This window comes from Podarcis raffonei, chromosome 12 (genome assembly GCF_027172205.1).
Source record: "Podarcis raffonei isolate rPodRaf1 chromosome 12, rPodRaf1.pri, whole genome shotgun sequence".
NCBI lineage: Eukaryota > Metazoa > Chordata > Lepidosauria > Squamata > Lacertidae > Podarcis > Podarcis raffonei.
Window position 1 is genome coordinate 19,848,771 of NC_070613.1, and position 20,132 is coordinate 19,868,902.

General features: G+C 44.6%; 1 protein-coding gene across 4 annotated transcripts in view; it reads right to left on the reverse strand.

The window, feature by feature from the left end:
- Positions 1-20,132, reverse strand: part of JCAD (junctional cadherin 5 associated) — a 68,642-nt gene that overhangs the window by 29,019 nt on the left and 19,491 nt on the right. Inside the window, exon 1 of one of the 4 annotated variants that reach the window (XM_053359104.1) lies at positions 5,257-5,442. The exons of 2 other annotated variants lie outside the window; for them this stretch is intronic. The gene's annotated coding sequence lies outside the window, so the exon portion shown is untranslated. Of the gene's footprint in view, positions 1-3,893; positions 3,913-5,256; positions 5,443-20,132 lie in introns of those variants that run through there. One more of the 4 variants, XM_053359106.1, reaches the window with a different exon arrangement.

A 20,132-nucleotide genomic window follows, 5' to 3' on the forward strand; every position in this document is an offset into this window, starting at 1 on the left:
CAGTGGCCCCAAAAGAGCAGTACCATAATGCCCCTTCCCAACTGGAATGAAAACAAAACAAAGAGCCGCTACTACTGAAATTATGGTTGGAGTTAAACCTGATTCCCATCCTTGCAGTTTTGGTGGGAGGTGAAATTCCCATCCCCGACAAATTGCAGTCATCAAGAACAAACCCTGGATAGCGAAAACCCCAGAAAAGGGGTACAAGGTTTGCTTCATAATACAATCAAAGTGATCAACCTGTTCCGACAAGCTTCAAGCATTAACAGCTCTTTTCCGACAGCTCAAGTCACCTAGAATTTAGTTTTGTCTCCTTTCCTTTCCTTTTTATTTTTTTATTAAAAAAAGACCATTAGAAGAAAAAGAGGATGACCACAAGTAAAGGAAGACAAGGACTCCTGTACCAGGCTGGTATAGTTGGGATGATTGAAATCCATGTTACTTTCCTTTCACCTGAATGGTTCAAGTTTGCATACCTTTAAGGCATGCATGCCATTTCTTTTCCTCTGCACCCATGAAGATATATGCCTGCCTACCGAGGACAACCCTCCATGCATCTAATAAAATGGAAACTATACCACATGCAAAAATTGTTAGGCTTGGATCAAGTTCAATTAAGCGAAGTCTGCCACCCTAGTCCTCCTCCCTTCAGCTATCTGTGCTCCCCGAAAAGATTAGCCGCAACTTTTGGAAAGCCACTATGATAGAAATCAAGGTGCCAAGCCGTTAGCGAGAGACTGACCTGTAAGTGTATGCTAGGTACGTGTGGATGCTGTGAACCACAGTTGCTCCAGAAGTCAAAAACTTATGTACCTTATGCAGCCATCTTTCAGCATCTGTTATTATAATGATTACTGTTCCATTGAATTTTCTACGACGGTGCTCTCGAGACAAACTTGGCCAGGCCTCCCATGCATGTTAATAGATCCCATCAGCCTGCACAGTCATCTACAGTTAGATCCTACAGAGTTCACTGAGGCCGCTGAAGACTTGCACTTTCCTTTGTAGCTGGAAGCGAGCAAGCTTCCCCCAGCATTCCACTGCCAGGCCATGGGCCCTTGGAACAATGCACAATAGCCAGCAAGATAACCTTTTCCACGAAAGGAGTGGAAAACAACATCTGTTAAAACCCAAATACATGGCTTTGCTAAAAGGCCCAAAGGACTTTGGAGGTGCAGCTCTTGGTGAGTTGAGAGAGTTCAGAAAAGGAAAAGTTTAAACACAGCCATGATTGCATGCTGTGCTGTAGTCTCCTCCATCAAACACACATGCACTCCAGCTCAAAGTTAATTAGGGTGGACTCCAGCCAAATCTGTTAACATGGAAGACTCAGGCCACGTTTCACAATGAGTAGGTCACCTCTCCCAAGAACTTCAGAAACCATCACCCCGAAGATAAATATACTCTGGCCAAAATGAGGCTTGCATTTGTGCAGGTGGCTGCTTTGACACAGTCCAAAAAAAGTATTTGTTCAACCATCTCACCATAATTAAGCACAGTTTTGCAAAGATTATTTGCTTTCCTCTTCATCAAACAAGAAGTCCTTTGTTTACTCCCCCCATTGTGTTCCTTAGATCATGAGAGACAAGTCTAATTGTGTACAATACAATATACCACTGTAATCTGTCAAAAATGGAGAGAGGATAAAGTGGTGATCCTCAAATTGCTTTCCTCTCGTTGGCTACTCCGAAATAAGCAAGCAATTACAGAAGAGTGGTCTAAGGGATCAAGGCACTCTTTGCAGTGTTATTTCTGGAATGTGGAGTTATTTCCTCCTCACCCACTACTGTCACTAGTAGCATGTCACGTGGTATGCAAATCTAGGGGTTGATTGGCACACTGGGTGGCATGCAAATTGCATCCACTCTTGGATCAGTTTATCACAGACCACCTTGGGAGCAAACTAAGCACAGCACAACTTGTCAAAGACTAGAAGAGCTTCAGGTCCCATGCAAGGGCCAGGATATTGTTGTATACAACTTCCACCAACCTTGACCATGCCTTTTTTGCCTGGGTCTGATGTCCAGTTGGAGTCCAACAGCTGATGATGTGGTGTTGGGGTGGGGCTCACCTAACCGCCTAACAGCCAAGTCACTAGGGAAAAGGGGGGCGGGTAGGCGGGCATGGTGCAAATGCACCAGCAGAGCCCATCAGATGCACTTACCGGTCTGTTTGCACTGCAACCACCACTCCATCCACTATTGGCAACATCTGCACAATTAGCAACTGCAGGAATAGCTTTTAAGCAACAAACTAAAGGCACAGGGAGGCAAGCAAGATTGGGATCTATACCTGTGGGGCAGGGGGCTTGAACCCTTTTGCCCCCCCACATTGTGGGGCTGCTCTGGATTAGTGCCCCATCTGCTTGCAATCTGCATCGTGAAGAACTTCCCACTCATTCCCATCACCAAGTCTTGGGGTGCAATGAGGTGTATCTTTCTGCACCATTTTGTCCAAGACTGATCCAGAAATGAACACAGTCTTAAAGGGGGTTATTAAATGATGATGAAACAACACCCCCCACAGTCCACCCCAAACCAACTTACAGCATTTACTGAAGGAACCATACTTTTCATTAAACTCTTTCCGTAGGCTATAAGGTTTTAAAACCCTACCTATACTTGTTCAAAGCTGCATTTTTTTTCCAACTAAAGCTGACTGTGTCAACATTGCTGACTATTATAAACTAAATGTGCCTAAAATAGCAGACAAGTGTGTGGCATTTTATGGCTGAAATTGATTACATCTTGGAAGAGCGGTGCAGAGAATGGGAGACCTGGAGTTCACTGCAGTCTTCAACAAGCATTTAATTCAATATATTTATAGTGTATAGCTCTGGACAGAGCTTTAGCTGGGGAACAATAAACACCCCAGGGATGCAATGGCAGCAGGATCCTGGCAGAGAATTTTGCATGCTTTAATTTAAGTGTTAGATCCCTAAGACTTAATGCCTATCACTCTGTGAGCACCAGAAGTATCACATGTCCCAGTTCAAGAGGATTTTAAGAGCACACGAACTAATCCAAAACTTTGAGAAAGGGGGCTGGGAATATTACATGGCGTCTATAAACTATATTAGTGATGGGAAAGAGGCTTAACTCAGCAGAAGGTCCCAGGTTCAATCCCTGGTTTCTCCAGGTAGGGCTGGGAATTTCCCCTCTCTGAAACCTGGGAGAGCTGCTGCCAGACAATACAGACAAGCAAGATGGGCCAATGGTCTGAAGGCACATGCAGACTGCATGGCCAGGTGGATGGGGTATGTCAAACATTTATGTAATTTGCTAAAGGAAAGCAAACTGCATCTCACTTTTTTCTCCTTTCTCGTTTTATTTCTTTACACTTAAAACAGAGTACAGAAAATGGTGTCAGCATTCAACCAGATAAAAAGCTTTGCCCTCTTTTACCTGCTGCTTATGAGCTGGCTACACTCACTTGTAGAGAAGAGTCCAGGAGAGGCCACTCTGCATATGGTCAGAGGCACTCTTCTTCATTCTGACTTTGCACTTTTCAATCTGAGCCCTTAATTAGGATCTAGAGGAGCCCTTGAAAATTCTGACTCAAGTCCTCAATTGTTCAGTATAACAAATATCTTAACCATTCAGATACAAACATTGAGAAACATTTTCACTGATATAAAAGCTCCCCTTTATATGCTGTTTTTCGCCATAGGCGAAAACATTTTGTTTCTGAATTGTACCAAGAATGACATTTGCTAGGTACTTGTTATTTGGGAGAATGGACTGCATTCTTTCAGCACACCTGATCTCCATGGAAGATTCAACTTACACATAAAACAAACAGGGGCAGGGAATCTCAGAGTGGTGCTCAGAAACTGACATTTAATATGCATTTAGAAAACAATCTTCTTCAGAGCCCAACGATTCTCCATTTACCCAATTTTTTGGACTACAACTTCAGCCTGCAGGCTGGAGGGCACCAAGTTCAAGCCTGGAACACCTTTTTTCATTATTGCACTGATAGCCCATTTCATCACACAATTTGCAGGCATGATTTTCCTCTTGTCCTGTAAGACAAGGAATGTATGTGCTCAGATCTGCAAATCTGCATTTCTTCACACCATATAGAAATGCTATTGTTTCTGTACTGAGTTACTATAGCCAAGCAGCTAGTCCATAGCATCCATTGCTTTCCAAGAAGGGCACCACAGCTGTCTAACCCTAAATCCAGCTCTGTGCAAAACAGAAATGCACCAAAACTTCTCAGGGATTTCCTTTCATTCCACGGGTGCGGCTTAATGTTAAGTGTGGGGTGTGCAGTGGGGAACCACTGTTGAAATCTCCACTCAGGCAAGAAGCTCCCTGGGTGACACACATTGTCTACCTCACAGGGTTGTTGTGAGGTTGAAATGGAGGGAGGGAGTGAAGGGCAGCCCTGATTCCTGGAAGAGTGTGGGAGGTAAACTTGAAATCATCTAAGATTTCTATGTGCTTCTCCCACAAACTGACGGAGAGGGAGCAGGTAGATAAGATGCAGAAGTACATTTCGTGCCCCCCACCCCCAGGGAGAGAGAGATGCAAAGGCTCTTTGTGGTGGAAAGAACGGCACTTTGCACATGCTCAAACCAAGCCTCGTTACTTATCAGCTGGATAATGGAAACCTGCTTCTGGGCTAAGACCTTCTCAGGTGCAAAGCCACCGCTTTAATTCTACCCTCCTTCCCCCAAAAGTGGGGGGGATTGAAATGGGGCAACAATTAGATAATCTCCCTCCCCAAACACACACAAATAAAACTCTGAGTGAGACACTTTGCAGAGCGTGAGAAGAGGGTATCTGGCCTCCAGATCTGGAGCGGAGTTGTTATTCCTTTCCCCTACTCCGCACCCTTCCAGCCCAGCCCGGGCAGCGCCGCGCCGAGATCTGCCGGGCTACCACCGTCCTGGCTGCCAGCACGTGCAGTCGGCGACCGCACCCTCCGTCCATCTCCATAGAGGGAGGGGGCTGAGAGATGGCGAGAAGGGAAAGGCAGGAGGAAACGACGCCCCCCCCCCCCACGCACAAACACCAAAATCGGTTGGGGAACGACGGCCGAAACTTTTGAGGCGCCCCAGTCTAGAATCGCACGGCTACGTGACAGCCAGGCCGGCTTGGAAAAGGAGGGCGGAGGTGCGGGGGGGAGAAGTCTCTTCTCTTCCCCAGAGGCAGAGTTCCAGCACAAGGCACCGCAATAGTCCAGAGGAGGTGATGGACGGGAGAGAGAGAGAGAGAAAAGCAGCCGCTCGGCCGGCCGGCGACTTACCCTGGGGCTCATCCGCCCCCATGGTGGCCTCGGTGCGCTCTGCGCTCGGGACGGAGCCCCGCAAGGAGGGAGCGGTGCGGAGGGAGCAGGCCGGGTGGAGAGAGAGAGAGAGAGATGCCTCGCCCCCCTTCCCTTCCCTTCCCTTCCTCTCCTCTCCAGCGCTCGGCTGGCTTTGAAGGAAGCGAGCAGCTCTCCCTGCAAGTTCTGCAAGCCGCCTCCGCCTCCGCCTCCTCCTTCCTGAACACCTTGTGGGCTTCCTTAAGTTCGCTTCGGCTTGAAAAAGGAAAGCAGCCTCTTTGGCAAACCCACAGAGCCGGGCGGTAGCATTCTCTCAGCGCACTGCTTGTCAACATACACACAGAGAGCCACAAAGACATCAACGTGGCTTTTAAACAAAAAACAAAACACACCATGAAATCTTTGGAAAGTTGAATCCTTGTTGTTTAGCAGGGATAAGACACAAACTTTCGGTGACAGCTTGGTCAGGTTTTTGGTGGTCCAGCTAGAGGTGAGGAACTGGTTTCAATTCGAGGGCAGCACTGTCTTCTTCTGGGTAACTTTCCTGCGGGCCACAAGCTGGTGGTCAGCGGGGCCAGAGGTACACGTGTACATTTACACATGTAAATTTTACCTCTGTACAGCAGTCTAGTTTCTACACACGCTCACACACCCCTCTCAACCCTCCATACCCAGGAGCATCCTCAGAAAGGACACACAATCTTCTTATGACTACACTTAGAGCTCACCTTTCCTCCAAGGAGCTGCTCTAGGTGGCATGCATAGTTCTCTTCCTCCCCATTTTATCCTCAAAACAACCCTGTGGGGTAGGGCTAGGCTGAAAGTCTGTGAGTGCTCCAAGGTCCCCAACATGGCTGGGATTTGAACCCTGGTCTGCCAGGTCCTGACCTAGTCCAACACTCTAACCTGTACACCATACTGGCTCGAAACGTAAAGCAAAATTAAGGCAAATTTGGAAGGACCTGTTGAGATGGAACAACTGTAATCCCAAGCCTATGCAGGTTGGCGTTGCACCAGTAGGGGGAAAGTTCTATAGAACACAGTGGGAACTACTTCTGAGCAAGACGCCAAAGGGAGGACCATGACTCAGTGGTGCAGGCTACAGTGCATTATCTCTTACATCTCCGGGGGGGACTGGGAGAGAGACTCCCATCTGAAACCCTGGAGAGCCACTGCTAGGGTACTAAAATGGAAGGACCAACAATCTCAGGGAGCTTCCAATGCCACCAAGCAAAGGATTGTGCAGCAAAAGAACTTTTGATAATATCAGTAAACTTCCTCAGGGGTTTCTCCCACTTCTCTGGAACAGAGATTCTCCGGTCATGTGCCGTAAGAGCCTCTCTCCCACACCTCTTGCGGGACACAGCTTGAGAATCCTTGTTCCAAAATGTACGCCATGAAGAATTAAGGTAACCCCCCCCCCCCCGCGCACACTTGAAATATTCACACTCTGCACAGCGCTGATGCTGCTTTTGCCACTATATGGGCAACAATATCATCCTAAAAGAGGCAGGACTCTGGATGATGAGCCACAAACAAACTTGAAAGTCTCACTATCACCTCATTTACTTGCCACAGCAAGGGGAGCCTGTTGATTGCCCAGGTACTTCAGCAGATGAAGTCACTCTTGCTCAGGGAAGGAAATCCTGGGGCTGTTCCTCCCCCCCCCCCCCCGGTTTTAATGCTATATGAAGACACCATGACTATGTAACCATTGACATGGTAAACCTGTGCCCAGGTTGTACCACTTCAGACTGGGGGGGGGATGTTACTTCAGACTATGATTCTCAGCTTCCTTAAAGCATCTGGATGGCCAGTTGGGAAGAGAAGTGCACTGCTCCATCCCTTCCTACTGTGGTCGCATGTTTCCCCTATCTTTTAATATCCTGCTTATTATGGATTCATTTCCTATGAATGGAGTCTCTACCTTCTACCTTGCACTTGTCTTATCTATGCAGAGCAAGAACCATGTTCTTCAGGGTCCCTGTCAGCTCAGGCACACTGACTTTGCTTCATTCAAAATGCATAGAAGAGTTATTTGTTCAAGGAGAAAGCATAATACTTGTACCAGGAGAGGAATACAGGCATCCACAGGAATTATTGTCACTGTGGGGCGGGAGGCAAAGAAAAACACTGGAAGGAAGGAGGGAGCAAGCTTGCTTTTTTTTTTTTGCAAAGAATAACACCTGTACATTTTGTTGCATATCTCAGGTTCTACAAATGCAATAAACTTACTCATTCTGAAAAATGAAAGCTGGGAATCTGGGGATTAGGGTTCATCTGGAGGGTCAAACATGTTGGGCGTTAATAGAAAGCATTACATTTTTTAGACTGATTCATTTTTTTGTCATTTAACAAGAGTGCGACACAGAAAATTATTAGGTGAAACTTTCCCCACCATGCCAGGTGATGTTTGGGCCTCCTAACGACTCTCAGCACCCTTTAAAAGCAGCAGTTTCCTGCATTCTTGGGGGGGAAGCGATGACTGTTTCTGTAGTATAAGAGGGTTTTAAATGTCATGTGTGAATGTGACAGTAACAAAGAAGGGTAGCAAACCTTCCCAGCAAGCAGAAGAACGGGAGGGGCAAAGCTGTCTGTGGAAAAATGGGATGGACGGCCATTATTTACTCTTACAAGGGGAGCTAAAATCTAAGCTTATTCCCTAATAAAGAAATGCTCTGGAGAATGGCAGCAGTGGCCTATTGGGGTAAAAACACACCACTTCGCTTATGCATGGGAGCTTCAGTCTGTGCTTTTTATGGTGTGAGATGATGTGAGATTAAACTATATCTCCCCCTCACATTGTGTCCCCTTATCACATATTACTTTTGATGAGTCATGTTGTGGTAAGTGAAGTGTTGTGTCTGTTGAAAACCAAGATGGGTGATACTGTTGTCTTCAGTGGGATCAGGGCCTGGCTGCAAGTGATTATTCCCCAAAGCACAGGCACCTAGATTGGCAGATGTTGCCCCATCCTCAGCTTTGCTTGACCAGGGTCGGTGATTTTCCTCTGCCTTTAGAAGACAGAGCCCACTCCCTATTTCTTCCCCTGCCCTTTACATCTCATGAGTTTTTTAGATTATGATGCCGTACGTCACATGCATCCCATACATTTGCAGCAACATTATACTGCTTTAACAGTCATGCTTTCCCCCAAAGAAATCTGGGTACCACAGTTTGCTGAGGGTGCTGAGAGTTGCCTATTCCCCACAGAGAGCGGCCATTGGTAGAGTGGGTTTAACGAACGACAGTTCCCAGAATTATTTGACAGCTTAGGTAAAGGTAAAGGGACCCCTGACCATTAGGTCCAGTCGTGACCAACTCTGGGGTTGCGGTGCTTTACTGGCCGAGGGAGCTATTTATCTACTTGCACTTTGATGTGCTTTCGAACTGCTAGGTTGGCAGGAGCAGGGATTCGAACCGCCGACCTTCTGATCGGCAAGTCCTAGACTCTGTGGTTTAACCCACAGCGCCACCCGTGTCCCATTTGACAGCTTAAAGGAGTGCAAATTATAACTTATTTCTGAAAATGAAATTGTGTATATAAAAAAGAAGTAATTACCAAGGCAATCCTACACGTGTCTACTTGTAAGTCTCACTGAGCTCAATGAGGCTTACTCCCAAGAAAGTAGGTGTGGGATTGCAGCCTCAATGACACGAGCAGACTTTAGCAGCTGCCAGCTGGTTTCACTTTGCAGAAGTTAATATGTGTGTTAATTTTTCATTCAAAACTCTCTCTCTTTTTTACACAGTTTTCTCTAAAGCCCTTGAGGCCTGGTTTGCATTTCAGAGCATATCTCGAAACTGCCAAATACCTGAAGGCGACCATAACTAACTCATCACATATGCAGATTAAATGTGCAGCTCTGTTACTCCTCTTATCCTACTCAGAAGATCTTAGAGCTGCAATATATTACATGTTCAACAGGCGCTATTCAAAAACAAAGTCACAGTTAGCCTTCCCAGGGAAAAATGCCCCAGGATGGCTAGCCACCTGTTTAGAAAAAATATGCACCCCTGTATTTTATCTAAAGCAGAGGAGCACCCAGTGCTTTACCGCAACAATCTGGAAAGAGGGGGAGTTGCCTCTTTTTTTTTTACTAGCTCTTTGGTTCCCTTTTCACAGCATTTTTGACCTTGGTCATGTGGTGATTAAATTTCTTAACAGTTTTAACAGCTTCCTAAACATTCTTTCGCATGGAGAACAGGAGGGCTTGTGGGAGGCAAGGAAGGAAGCCAAGCAAGGAATCCTTTTTGCCAATGTGCTCCTTGACATATCACACAGGCTTATTCACTGCCCCTCACACATGATGCTAGCAGGTGCAGTCCTCAGGTCATTTACTCCAGAGCAGCCTATGAATCTCTTTCCTAATCCTAGAAGGAATACTGGTTTGGCCTAGGACAAAGGCTGTAATTCTATGCATAAAACAGTGAGATAAACATAGGAAGTGTTTGGATGCAGCACTAAACCCCAATTGTGCAATGTGAACAAGTCTAGCCTCCTCCTGGTCACACATGGTCAAGAAGAGGGAGTTGGGAAGCTTTTGTTAAAACACACATACACACACAATTTGTATTGTTTTTTAAACAAATGTAAGAGCCATGAAACACTTATCCAGCAGTACATCTAATGGTGTTTGTTCTATCCAAGGCCTTTAGACATAAACTCACACTTTTGCTTCACCTTTTAGCTAACAACATCCTTTCCTTCATCTCTTGGCTCCCCACACCCAATCCAGCATCGTATAGGAGGGTCTCCTGAGCCTCCAGATTTTTTGGGGGGAGGGGATATGCGGCTGTAGCATGGAAGACAGGGCAGGAAACCCCTTCTAAAACAGGTATCCTACTTTCCACGCAAATTAGAAGATAATCTGTAGCTATAGAAAGGCAGCAAACATATAGACAAACACATCCCTTAACTGATAGGGCATCAGACTTCAATTCAAATCCCATGGAGAGATAAAGCAGAACTGGTGCTGTTGTTACTTCTCTTCACCTCTCTGCTAATCCAAAGAAAGCATGACATCTGAGATAATACAGAGGCAAAGAGCATACTTATTTACTCTATACATTTGGCTGCCAGATAAATGGATGATCTATCTCTGCCCTTTATGAATCTTATCAAATGGTCATTAATTTGTTCTTGCTTCATCTCAGCTGCTCCCTAAGCTTCTTTGGGGAGTCTTTCTTGAGACTACCTAAACAAGGGGATGGGTAATTAAGATAAGCTTTGCAAATGCTGACCTGCTAGATCAAAGAGGGGTTCAGGGAAAGTACTCAGGCCCACCATACATCAGTAAAGATGGAACAGATAACTTTAAGAAGAGGTCAATTGCAAGTCAATTGCATATGCTTAGGATTGTTTTCGGAATTAAACAAAATATATGAGTTGTCCTCTTTTTGCAGACAGGAAGTAGAGAATTCCTAAGAAGGGATGAGCCAAAAAAGATCCTTGGTAATAAGTCAACAAAAGTTACAAGGCTACAAAATTGTTCCTGACCTGTCTGCCCATAATAAATTCGTACCTATATTAGGGAGCAATCCTAAATACAGGCAACTCCCCATTTACACGGGGGTTACATTCTGAGGTATCACACATTCAAGTGAAGTCATGTGTATTGGGAGCACCATTGAAAAAGCCTGCAAGCACACAATCGCTCCCTCCAAACCTTGTTGCTCAAACTCAAACTCTCCACAGGCCTCAAAGGTCAGTGCAAGGGCTCCTGGGATTTCACTTGCAAAGGCCCATGGGATTGCTAGATTCTGTTTGTGTGCAATTTTTCCAATTTTCACACTCTTTTACAGGCATTTTAACCCCTTTTTGTCTGTGGTGATGCGCTGTCGCCCATGTCTTGTATGTACATAATCCTTTGAAATAGAGTTGAATTACACCACCTGCCAACCTAGCAGTTCGAAAGCACGTCAAAGTGCAAGTAGATAAATAGGTACTGCTCCAGCGGGAAGGTAAACGGATTTCCACGCGCTGCTCTAGTTCGCCAGAAGCAGCTTAGTCATGCTGGCCACATGACCTGGAAGCTGTACGCTGGCTCCCTCAGCCAGTAAAGTGAGATGAGCGCCGCAACCCCAGAGTCGTCCGTGATTGGACCTAACAGTCAGGGGTCCCTTTACGTTTACCTTTTCACGGGCACAAGTTCTGCCAGGTTGCCAGGTCACATGAGTAAGCTGAAGAAAGTTAAGATCCAGCATATGCCCATCCCCACCTGTTCCCCCTTCAACCACCCATTTTCCAGGCTTACGCTAGGGTAAGTTCCACCAGCTGCAAGACCACAGGTTCCCCCACCCTGCCCTAGATCAATAAATTCTAGTATGGTTGAAGTACAGGCAAAGGACTGTGTGATTACTATAGACAACTCAACTGCTTTTGCGCTTGATGCTCAGTTAGTAGTTTGAGCTTGGATAATGTTATGTGGCATTCAAGAGGGCTGCCAGTTTTACTGAACTCTGCCTAAGTCAGAGACTTTCTCAGTACATTGAATAGGGGAGAAACAAATAATTTCCCTTTATGTGAGCCTCACAAAGGAATGAATGGTTGAGAAATTCATGCAGGGAATTCGTTTGTTCTACTGGCCATGCCTCTCAGCTAGAACTTGACTATCTGTTTGGGTGATCTGACAGAAATCTTTCAAATGAGTTCATATGCTGCCATATGAGAACTGCCAGGTTTCTCCGACCATATGATAAAGCAGTTAGAGGTCCACAAAACAGTGACTCTTGCACTTTTCAAAGTTTTGCCTCTGGTGAGACCCTCTGTGAACAATGTGCTTTATTCATTAAGTCATGCAGTCTGGGGATCTTTCAGTGCAGCCTCCATAAATGCACTCCAGACTTGAGAAAAAGCCTGGGTCATTAAGCAGCTCAGGGCTCATTCGCACATGCAGTTCTTTCATTAGATCTGCCATCACTAGATTACTCAACACTCAAGCCTGGGTCATACGTGCAGATAGCACAAGTGAATTCTCTACATTTGTGGCGAATGTGTGAGCTGATTGTGAGAAGATGTGAGGAGATTAAAAAGCAACTAACAGAACCTTTGTTAGTTAGAACCTTTGTTAGCACCTCAATACCAATTCATATAGAGGAGGTGGCCAAGATCATAAAGGGTCTGGAAACCAAACCTTATGAGGAATGGTTGAGGGAGTTGGGTATGTTTAGCCTGGAGAAGAGAAGACAAAGAAATTATATGATATGGAAAGAAGATAAAGTCCAGACCAGAGAAGAATGGTAGATTAAGTTGATGGATTATGCTGAAATGGCAAAAATGACCAGAAGACTCAGAAATCAGGAAGAACAAAATTTTAACAAAGATTGGGGAAAATTTATAATTTATCTTAAAAACCATTGTAAACAGTTAAAATTGTTAGTAGGAATGGAATAACACTTGTAGTTTAGTGGTGAATTTTGGATATAATGAAGATGTAAAAGATTTGGATTATTATAAAAGATGCAGGAGGAAATGATTAATAATAGGACCCACAAAGGGGAGGAGCGAAGTCCAGGAGATTCTATGGAATCTTCTCTTTATGTTGTATGTTGGATATGTGATTATAAAACTGTAATCTGGAAAACAAATAAATAAACTTATTTCAAAAAGGAAAGCCCCCCCTCAAAGAGATTAATGATAGTCATCTTCAAATATATGAAGGGCTGTCACATGGAAGGAGGAGCAAGATTGTTTTCTGCTACTCCAGAGGACCCAAAGTGATGGATTCAAACTGCAAGCAAGTAGACTCTGACTAAACATCAGGAATAAGAGCAGTTTGGCAGTGGAACAGTCTACCTCAGAAGGTGGTGGACTCTCCTTCATTGGAGAGACTGGATGGCCATTGGACAGGCATTCTTTAGTTGTGATTCCTGCACTGCAGGGGGGTTGGATTAGATGCCCCTTGGGGTCCCTTCAATGGTATGATTCTATGAAATGGTGGGTGGGCACATTTCAGAAACAGCATCATTTCCATTTAGAATCAATCTGTCCTTAGGACAGTGCAGTTGCAACTTAATGAACAATGTGAGCATGAGCTTGGGAGGGAAGGAAATTCTCCCCTATCTTGTGTAGTCATGCTCAGGCCCATTGCCTTCTTTTGCAGCCAGCATATAAATGTGTGTCCTTGCTTTAAAATATGCACATGCATGCAAACAGGGAAACGGAATAATGAGTAGCATGACAAAGAACAGTGTTGAAGATTAAAGAGCCTTGTGGTCCTCTGTACTTGTTATACAGTTTATTTCCTGCAGCCGGCTGCTGTACTACTGTGGTATTACCGTCCCTGTTTCTAAGGGACCATCATTCCTCCTAAAATTACCAGGAGCTGTGGAGCCAGCAAACTCGCTCTGGAGAGCAAATGCATCTTAGTGTCCAAGTGAACAAAGTCCAAGTAGCAATTTTCTTAGAGATCTAAGGACATAAATCTGGCACCAGTTGGAAGCAAGAAAGTGAGGCACATTGTAAAAAGAATAATAATTACGGTACATTTTTAAAATTCTGTTTTTTGTTTGCAATAATTACAGGAGTGATCTGCTACTTTCCCCTGTTTTGTTGAGTTCAAAGCCATTGAGTTTGGAACAGTTGCCTGGGTAGATAAATAATACAGAGCCTGCGTTCAACAAGGAGGGGCACCCTAACCAGCAGCTGGCTGGCAATGGCCTACTTTTGCAAATCTAGAGGGAGATGTGGGAACAGTGCACCCCAGGATATGTCTGGTTAAAATGGCTCTGCAGCAACCCATGAGCAGCCAAACAGATGAAAGAAGCAACTGAGTAATAAGGCTGCAGTCCTAACTCTGCTTGCCTGGGAGTAAGACACGTTGAATTCAATAGGACTTACTTCTGAGTAGACATGGATAGGATTGCACTGTAAGCCAGCAGCACTGAAAATATTTCCCTCAATGGGGAGAAGACAGTTGTGCATTTAGGCTAAACTGAAAGTTTTTAGCTGGGAATTTAAGTTGATTGCAAGCAGCATCTTTTTGCAGTGTATCTACAACTAGGCACCATTGTTTTTGTTTTTATTATACAGTATATCCTGCCTTTTGTCCGTCACCATGAAACTCAAGGCAATGTCCATGTCTTCTCATTTCAAAGACTATATTGCAAAGGATTATTATTTGTTCTGCAGGTCAAATGTTCATTGCAGCACACTGGTTGAGAGGCAGAGCAAGAAAGTGCCCAGTTAAAAATCTCACCTATGACTTATTTTCCATGCTCATTAGAAGGATTTGGCAAGCCTCAGTTGCCTATGGGGAGAATAGTGCTGACTTCTTTGGCACCTGAGTTGTCAACAAGGCCACTGGGAGTGGAGTCCCCACTTTGACTTGGGGCACCTTGTACAGATCCTGCTTCACCTTGGACAAGCCCAATATTCCTTCTGAGGCTCCCTACTTCAACTTGGCATTTGGGACACTTCCAAAGCTGCTGCATACCCCTAGGATTTAGGCATGTGTATATGTCAAACGAGGATAACACTGTGCATCTGTTGAAGTGGGGACTAACCCACCAAAACTTAATACAGGGCTGTCCCTACCATTAGGCAGAGGCAGGCGGCTACCTTACGTAGATGATGCTGGACAGTGGTGGCAACATTCACACACACACACACACACACACACACACACACACACACTATTTTTTGTCCCCTGCTGAACCCCTCAGCCATTTGCAGTGCTCTGATGGTACCTGTCCATCCAGCTTATGTAGGAATAGTGAGCTCACCCTTCATTTCAGGAATCAAAACATTTTGGGGCCAGCTCTAACAACGGTTTGTCGTTTTTTTACAGCTTTGAGCCACAGGGCTACCCCTCTGAAAGTTGTAACCAGGGCTTGTTTTTCAAGTTCAATTTTGTCCCTTTATTTCCAGGCATATACTCCAAGCAGCAGGTCATCCTAGCTAATGTTATCCAACACCTTGCTTATTGGAGATGCAGTAGACTTCTGACTTACAGGGTAAACTATTTTGCAGTTCACCAGTATTACATAATGAGGCATTATTCTAGCAAAATATACTTTGGGGCCCCTATGGTAGGTACGCAGGGAGTGAAACTCATTTTCAATCTATATTCAAGAGGTGATTGCTGAAAAGCCTAGCAGCTTTTCTTCAACTTTCTCTTAGATCTTTCTCAGCAGGAAACAATTACATGTAATACCAATTTCCTGCAGAATCTCACAAATCCTTCCCTGCAGGGATTTCACCTTCCAGTGGTCTCTAGAACCCGCACTACACAGCATCTAATTGGAATAGTACTAAGTCAGAGCTGCTAGGTAAGAGGAGTTTTCCCCCCCTTTGTTATTACTATTACTCTGTTCCCTGAAGGCTGGATACTTTCAGATTATCTCAACTTTTCCAATAGGCTCATCTTTTTCAAGATCATCTCTGTAAATCAATGCAGCTTATGATGGAAGGTTTACTACAGCCTGGTGAAAAGGATGAATATGATGCTGTGCTACACAGATAGAGAATTTGGACACAGAATAGGACTTACTGCCTCCAACGGTTGGTTCACACAAGCCTGCGCATCACTTAATGACTTGCATCTGAATATGTGAAATTAAAATGCATTTGTTTCCTTTGAAATGCATTTGTTTCATCCAACTCCATGACTGGAACCAAACTGCAGGCTTCCCTGCCAACGGAAAGAGCAGCTTCAGGGAGACTCCACTCCACCCCAGCCCAGTATTAAGAGACCTGTTACAGGTCTGACTTGTTCAAGATCTGTATTCCAACTAATGTAACTCCAAAACAAAGCCTCCCCTTTCTGATGACATCATCTAGCTGGATAGAACTCTTTTTACTGCAGTTTACATCAGGGGTCAGCAACCTACGGCCCATGGGCCACAAGCGGCCCATGGGGATCGTTTAACCAGCCCATGAGCCGCCCCCAAACCGAGCCACCTGCTCAGCAAGTCCCCGCGCGCTGCGCTAAACCAGCACAGCACGGCAACTCGCTTCCGTGGCACCGGAAATCGCGTGTGCACTCACACACACACGCAATCCGGCCCACAGAGGGATCTCCACTGGAGTGAACTGGCCCAGGCAAGGTAAACCTTGCTGACCCCTGGTTTACATCATGACCAAGGCAGAGGGGGAAAGAGGGGTAAACTTTCCCTATCAGCCCCCTGTGGCCCCACAACTGCTATTCATGTTTTCTAAAACAAACTGCATATTAACTGCATCTACAGAACACCATACAGTATCTAGTTTAGGACACAATGGGATTCTGCTGAGTGAGTGGTAAGCTTGGAAAATTCTACCCAAACAATTAGGTTTATTTTATTTTTTTCATTATATCCCACTCTTTCTCCAAGCGGCTCAGGAAGGCTTACATGTCACACTTTCTAAGAAAGAAGGGCCAATGGGCCTCTTCTTGTTCAGTAATGATCTCCAGACACTCAGCTAGGTCTGCATTTTGTAAAACCCTATTCATCCTTTATACAGTTGCAACTGTTTATTAGCCAAGCTCACACTGAGGTGGCATTTACAAGCCATTTGAACCAGCTCCCAGTCTTTTAGCCAAAAGAGAACAGCATTTCCACATGGAAAGCACATAATCACCTACAGCTTAATCTTGAAGGTTAATAAGGAAAGGCACTAAGGAATGTGCTGCTGGCAAAATAAAAATAAAATAAGAAAAACGTAGCAATTAACCTTCTCTTGAAAATGGACTGTTGCATAATGAGAGGCTAGAACAGCCCAAATGAAGGCATATCTTGAGGATAAAGGACATCTGTGAAACTCTGCATGAATGAATAAGAATATATTTATTGTGGAATAAGTGCTTGTGGACCAGTGGTGTAGTAAAACAGGGATAAGGAAGGGTGCTGCCTGTTATTTCACAGCTGGGATGATAATGTCACCTCCTGAGGTGCTATTTGCCAGACCCCTGTATGCCAAATAAAGAAACTGTTATCAGATACAAACTCACTCAAATAAGCTAACCAGAGGAAGAGGTAGGTTAACATGCATGATGAGGGTTAAACTGCCACTTTTAGTTTGCAAACGTTCCAAAATGGAACAACAAAAATATGACAAAAATATAACGAGCAACCTTTTGAAGCATTAGGGTTTAGTAAGTTAGATCACATAGGCAGGGTCGGATTAAGACCTTTAGAGCCCTATGCATTCAAAAGATTTTGGTGCCCCCATATATAGATCTAATTCAAAATATAAACAATAACAAACCATCAAATAAAATTGTGTTTTTCGAAATGAAATGAAACCTACAAGAAGATGGAAAATAATGTTGTTCTTTTTTGTATACTTCCACTATTTATATTTGATCCCCCCCCCCGCCTACTTTTATTTTTTCTAATTGCAAAGCCTTTGCAGTGGCCCTCCAGAGATTCAGGCAGGGGTTGTTCCCAGCCCTACTTAGAGATGTTGAGGATTTAACCTGGGCTCCTTTGCATGTAGAGCATGGGCTCTACCACAGAGTCACAGTGCTTCCCCAAGCACCCCACACCAGTGCACTTCTTTGGCCTTTAAATCATCCTCCCTTCCCTGACTTAGACACAGATAAATTAGAGTTGCATTTCAAAGATATCCATCTGCTCCAGGAGAGCCCAAGTCCTATGTAATGACAGCAGCCGGCTAGCAAAAGCCTCTAGAAAAGACTTCTGGAGGTCCAAGGAACTGATGGGAGAAAGGGCAAGGAGTTAACATGGCACTAAGTTGCAATCCCTTCTCTTGTCTCCTTCTAGTAAGCCTTCTCCGTGGTTATGCACTGGCTAGAGGGTTTGCTTTAATGTTGCTCACTTCCTTCCACCTCCAGCTGACCTTTTCAGATTATGCCAACATGGAAGAGGCAGGACTTCCCCACTTTATGTCAGCATGGCCCCCGTGCAGGTGGAATGGAAGATTCACCAGTCCCTCCTGCCATATCCCTGACCAGGGTGGGCCGGCAGCTGACAAAGGGAGGAACACACAGTTACACCCCTTTGCAACCATAAAGCATACGATCCACATATCAGTAGGAATTTAAGCACACTCAGAGGAGCTGGTACATCTGCATGGGGATCCATTACATAAGTGGCATGCCAGATGAGTGGGCTCTAGCTAGGTTTCTACCTGGAGCGTTTGTTCTTCTCATTCCCTCCCACAGCTTGATATGGGAGATGGTTGGGTAGGTTATTACTCATGTCAGCACAAACTGGTGGTACCAGTCATGCCTCTTCAGTTGAGAAGGAATATTCTGGCTCAAACATTTTCCCCCCTTTACAGCATATGTATGTGATGAGATAATACACATCTGGTGCTGAACAGTCACTGAACTCTGCAAATCTTCCTTACATAGTGTGTGGGCAGAGCAACTGTATATGGGAGATTTAGCAGCACCCAATCATTGATGTTCTGCTTTAAGCTGGAAGTAGAATAGCAGCCTTCTAGCACTCTGTAGACAAATGAGCAGTCCCGTTTCCCCAAGCCTTAACTATTGGAAGGGGACAATTTGCATTGTGGCCATTAAGTGTGGGTGAACTTCCTTTCATGCACTTCCAGTCATGATTCCCCCTGCCCTCCACCACAGCTGAACTTTGGGAGTGGGGAAGAGAGAAAAGGTATAATGGCAATGCATGTGGAAAAGGAAGTTTCCTAGAGAGAAGAGGCAGACCACAGAGAAGCAAATGGCAAGAGCAATCTATCCTGGGTAGAAAAGCAGGGCAATAGGCCTGGGGAAATTGCACTACTATTCCATATCGTTAAAAAAGGAAAAAGTAAGCTTTTCTTAGCTCTAGAATGAAACAGAATGAAACTGAACAGAGAAAACATGAAAGGGTAATGTTTTGTTCAGGATATTGTGCAGATGCCCCATAAAAATGGATGAATAAAGCATACCAATTTCACAGTAAATGCCCAGTGTGCACACAGCCAATACCACCTATACAAGTGAGATAATCCTAAATTATTCTAGACTTTGAAGAAAATGCTTAAGGCATTTGAAACCTATTGATAAGGACCACTTCACACTTTAAATGTAAAGTATATGCATAAGATGTATTGAGTACACACACAATGTGTGTACATTGTATGTATAGATGTACACACCTAGTATGACAAAAATATATTGGGGATCTCCAGTTGGCTGCAGCTCCTTGTTAAGTGTACACTCAATGGCAATGCCAGGTTTGCTCTGCAGAATATGCCCAATGCCTTCAAAGGCTTTACAAATGTGTCCCCTTGACCCATTCAGTTCATACCTGTCAGTCACATTAGACAAGATGTTCAAAAACTATGAACAGTCTTTCCCCCTAAGTCCTAACCTTCACCTGCTATTTGCCTCTTTAGGAAATTTCCTTTAAAAAAAAGAGAGAGGTTGGAGAACTGACCATGAATCTCCAACCATTTACTTTGGCCCTCAGTCCAAAGGGTCGTCATTGTCTTTGGTCTGACCTGCTTGCTTAAGCTTCAAATTTGGATCACACATTATCTCAAGTGCATTTTTTCATCCATAGGAGTTGCCAGTGCATGAGCAAAGTAACATCCAATCCATCATGTGTTGGAAACTTGGGACTCATGGACAATTATGCACCCGACATCAGAGAGTCATTGGCCCAATTTGCACACAATGCTAAGCCAAACCATGGCTAAGTGTGAACAAGCAAGCATGGGAGTGCATGGCGTGAAGACCATAGCCTCTGTTTCATTGGCCACATAATTTTTTGTACATTTGTTTTGCATTGTTACAAACATTGATTTGTTTTTTGTTTCCTATTCACTGCTTTGGATTATCAAAATACAGTGAAGAAATCTATACAGAATACAAGAGTCTTGGTGGTCTTCCATTTATTTCGCCACCTCCAATTCAGTTTTAAAATGAGCAGCAGTTGGAAAAGCTCAGTTAAGTTTACTTTAG